Source organism: Brassica napus, chromosome C9 (genome assembly GCF_020379485.1).
Source record: "Brassica napus cultivar Da-Ae chromosome C9, Da-Ae, whole genome shotgun sequence".
In the NCBI taxonomy this organism is placed as follows: Eukaryota; Viridiplantae; Streptophyta; class Magnoliopsida; order Brassicales; family Brassicaceae; genus Brassica; species Brassica napus.
The window spans coordinates 28,031,571-28,036,501 of NC_063452.1; the positions used below are offsets into that span (position 1 = coordinate 28,031,571).

General features: G+C 38.4%; 1 non-coding gene across 1 annotated transcript; it reads left to right on the forward strand.

Annotated features, from left to right (window-relative positions):
• The first annotated feature begins 4,538 nt into the window (after positions 1 to 4,538).
• LOC125593687 lies at positions 4,539 to 4,645 on the forward strand. The gene has a single exon (XR_007329587.1). It is a non-coding gene; the product is annotated as a small nucleolar RNA R71 (small nucleolar RNA).
• Positions 4,646 to 4,931: the final 286 nt, after the last annotated feature.

Consider the following 4,931-nt stretch of genomic DNA (forward strand, 5'->3'; position numbering starts at 1 on the left):
ATAAATCCAAATAATCACTTTCTATTTTATATGATAAATAATTAAATTTAAATGATATTAACATAGATATATAATATTTTTACTACGACTTAAATGAAACTTCTTACTCATATGGTTTTATGATCATTTGTATCTTTTTATAACAAAAAATTTAAATCATTGATACCAAAATTTTCAGTATATAATTTTTAATATTTTCGTAATTTATCAAAATTTTAAAAAAATTCAATGCAAATTCTGAAATTAAATTATTAAATTCTCGATACTTTATTAATACAAATTTTGAAACTTAAATATTTATGTATTTTGATATTGTATATAGTTTAATTTAAACCATCACCTACGAATATAATATATATATATATATATATATATATATATATATATATATATATATATATATATATATATATATATATTTAGCTTTATGTACTTCAGAATAAAGTGATGAAGGAGGAGAAGATTCCTAAGAGAGACGGACGCCACTGGTAAAATAGAAGGGAGTATAAAGTGAAGAGATGAAAACCATGCAGATCAGAGCGACTGTTACTAAAGAAGAACATGCAAAAACGAGTAGAGGCTGTCGACATCAATGGATCTATCATCTCTTGCAATTTTGCGCGATATCATGTATCCGCTATGAAATTTGGTAACCCCTAAACACTGATTAACTCCACTTAAACACACAAAGACCTGTTTCATACCTAGACCGTTACCCTATCTAATGCCTGTGATAAGAAGCTCACGCCACTCTTAATATGTAAGGAGTTTTGTGTGGAAAGTTTAACTTTTGCAGGTCTGAGATACATAGTATGGAGCTGTTTTGAACAGCAGTCAGTGGGGTTCTTGGTAAGGATGTGTTGTTTTAGCTAAACTGCTTGTATGGTTCAGAGATTCATGGTTATTGTATGGTTGCTGAGAATAGGCGAGTTCCCACTCTTTCAAACCTGTCTCTCGGTTCTTGGTACTTAATTTTGTTTGAGGACAAACAAGGATCTAAGTCTGGGGGAGTTGATATATTGTGTTTTTGGCACTTTATATGTATGTCTTACTAATAATTTTCAAGGTTTTATCGAGTCTTTTTAGTTCCTTTGAGTCATTACAGGCCTGGAGTTGCATTGGATGGGAGATGGACCAGTTGGAGAAAAAGAGTGTGATTTCGAGTCCTTCGCGCACAACAGTCGAGCGGAGCAGCCTTAGAGCCTACTCCAGCGGCAGAGATTTAAAAGGAAGTTTCCAAATATTTCGGAATTTTCCCTAGTTTTCCTATTTTTCCCTCTAGCCGCCTGTGGCTCCTATATATATTCTTCTTTTATTTGCTTTATGACCTACTTTAGTTTTTACGCAAGAAAGACCTAGAGAGCTTTGTGATTTTGGCGATTGCTACTTGTAAGGGAGAATACCTCATCTATCTCCTAGAGAAGATTATCCTGAACTCTCTGATTTCTATTATCTAGTACATGCAGTATTATTCAGAAATCATGCTTCTATGTTCTTGTGTTATGTCTGAGTAGTCACCGAGTTAGTTTAGGGTTTAGGGTTTTAGATTCGCGAGCTGAAGCATAAATAAGTCATCTTAAGATTGTCTACAGTCATATTTGTTCTTATTGCTTGCATTGAACTGATCAATTAGTGCATGAATTAGGGTTAATCAATTTAGCTAACCGTTGGTTGATAACTTGATATGATTTGAATGAGCTTTGCATCCCGAATCAGCGAGAGTAGATATTAGGGTGTATTGTGAACATATCGGACTTGATCATTAAAGCTTGCTATCGCGTCTTGATCCAAACGAGAGTTTAGGTATCAAGACCGATCTGCAAAGGAATCAACACCACGACAGTGGGTTGCTTTAACCTGAGTGATCCGAGTTTGGACTTGTGTAAACTGGACTTGAATAATTGCTTGGCTTGCGATTTCCTTACCTGAAGAAGAATCCTTAGACTAGCGCCTTTAATCAGTTTGAAAACAATCTCACCTTGTTACTTGTTCTTTACGTTACCTTACTATTTTAAAAACCCCACTTTTGTTTTAGCTTGATTCTGATCCCTTAAAGATAAAGTGTGAACTGATCCTCTGGAATTGAATCTAAAGATATTACAATTACACTGTTAACCTGACAGTAGACAAAGATCCAATTTTAGTGTATCAAATTACTTGATTACCCCTGACGAGTTTTAACCTAATATTTATGTGCTCTGCCATTGTTCTAGGCAACACACGCTTTCTACACTTTCATACTTTCATACATCAAAATACTTAGAGTCTTAGGTTTGGAGAGAAGATTCAAGAACTCCTTCAGAGATTTGTGATTGGAACTCCAAGTTTTTCTACTCTTATCTATTTACGTAGTTCTCTTACTTCTTTGTTATGAATTGCTTAGCTATGTCTGAGTAGTTCTCTTTGTTAGATTTAGGGTTCAGATATTCATGAGGAATTAGCCCAAAATATAGAATTTCTAAGTGTCAGGATATCCATCAATTAAACTGTTCTTAATGCATGTGTTCTAGAATAGCTAACTAGGACCTTGCCTATAGATATTAGGGCGCAAGCGGAAGCTTGGTTCTCTGTCTGAATTAGTTGACATTGTGCTAGGATTGCTAGAAACAAGCGGAAGCTGATTTAGTTTAGCCTAGTGAACAAGTCAAACCCGTACGTAAAGCTTCCCGGAAGGTACGTTGATCGACAACTCAGTAGTTGCATCGACAACTCAGTAGTTGCATCGACAACTCAGTAGTTGCATCGATCGACGGGCTGAATGGTGTATTGATCGACAATCCATAATTGGTTTCGATCGACACTTTCTAAAGACCAACGAGCGACAGCTTAGGTCTTAGATCTGGTAATAGATAGTCTAAAAATACGAAAGTTGATCGATTATTCTTTAAGTTTGAGTTCTAGAATATCCAACATATACTTAGTCTCTATAACTTTATAATCATGTTTGTCTGAATAGAAACCCTAAGTCTAACGCCTTTCATATCTGTTTCAAAACTCCAATCAATAAACCGAGCAATTACTTTACTCAAACCACCACTACAAGAAAAAGTGGTATTGATAGCACCGTAGGATAGCATTGATTTTCAAACTGCTACGATAGATACATTTTTCGATTTCGGAACATATTCATAGCAGTAAATTAATGCTGTCATGAAAAATTAACAAGTGGGGCCTAAAGAGACCAAGACGGCCCAAAGAGACCTAAAACGCAACTCGAAGCCCACTTATGATTTCTTAACCAAAAAACCCATAAGCCTTATGACAGTTTATGCTTGGTTCGTAAGGCAAGATAAATGTCAAGTTTCCGCGGATAAATGTGAAGTTTCCAAAGATAATCGCGAAGATTGGAAAAATTGGAATATCTCCAATTTTGAGCTATGATGGCTTAAGGGCAGAAGGGAAAAGGCGCAAACCGACCTAGGAGCAAGTATATAAGGAGTCCTAGGTGAGAGGCAAAGGAGGACTTTTTCAGAGCAAACTTAGCACTGAGTGCATTTAGGCAACTTTCCGTTTTTGTTATTTCGAGCTGTGACTCAACTAGGTTTTGCAGTCTTAGGTTGTTAGAACTAGGAATATTGCAGACAGCTCTCATAGTCGAGGCTTCTACCTTGCTGTAACGCTCATACGCGAATTCGGAATAAGACACCTTTTGCTCTTTTTTACGATTTCTTATTTCTTCTCGTCTTTACTTTCGTGTTGTGATTGCTTGGCGTGTGGTTTAGCAGATATCCGGGACCTCTGGGAAATTAGGGTTTTCCTAACTTTCCTAATTTAAACGGAAATCGACAGTGCGAATTGCGGTTCCCACACTAGCAGACTGCTCTGTTCTCTCTTCTGCGTCTGGAACAGTCTCAACAGACAGTTGCTCCGGTTCCTTTCCCTCAGATTTCTCACATCTCAGCTCTGCTGCATTACAGTGCTCAACTCTAGGATTCATCACACTCTTTCCAGGAAGGGTTACTTGCTGACTCTTGACATTCTCAGCTGTTTGAGCAAGCTGAACATCAATCCTGTTTATGTGGTTGCTCACAGTATCATACTTTGTATTCAATTCGGTGAACATGTTGTCCATCTTGGTGTTGATGTCTGTAGAAACCTGATTCAATGCCTTGCCCTGAATCTGCATACCCTGCAACAGTTGTTGCATAATCATACCTAAACCTTTCAGCTCATCTGGTTGATTGTTCCCGGTAGCTGGAACAGCTTGCCGATTGCTCTGCGGTTGTCGCTTATTCTGGTTCTTAATCTGCCCGGCCGTAGCTTGCTCCATGCTGAAGACGTGCCCTTGGTTGTTTTTCAGTAGCTGATCAACCTTGGCTGTCATCTCATCTATCTTCTGGGTGTCAGAACTGTTCCCTTTCTTAGTGCAATCACTCTCCTCGTTCTTATTGGCTGAGGTGGCTGCCATGTTCTCAATCAGCACAAATGCTCCATCAGTGGTCTCAGTCATGAAGTCTCCATTGCTGGCAGAGTTCATAGCACTCTGAAATTCCCAGTCAACTCCATCATAGAAAATTCCCAAGAGGTAGTCATCATCAAATCCACGGAGAGGACATTCTCTGCGATAGTCATTGAAGCGCTCCCATGCGTCGCAGAAAGGCTCATCAGTGAGCTGTCCGAAGGAGGTGATCTTGTTCCTTAATGCAGCTGTTCTCGCCTTAGAGTAGAAATGGTTGAGGAACGCTGATCGGACCTGTTCCCATGAAGTGAGAGAGCCGGTAGGGGAGAGTTCAACCACTGTGCAGCTTTTCCATCAAGAGAGAATGAGAATAACATGCACCTGATGTAGTCTGGTGGAACACCATTCGCGCGAGTGAAACTGCAGACTTTTTCGAAGCTCTAAATATGCTCCATTGGAATTTCTGTAAAGAGACCAGAAAACACCTTTCTCTGTACTAGACCGATCAAAGCAGGGTTGATCTCGAAGTCCT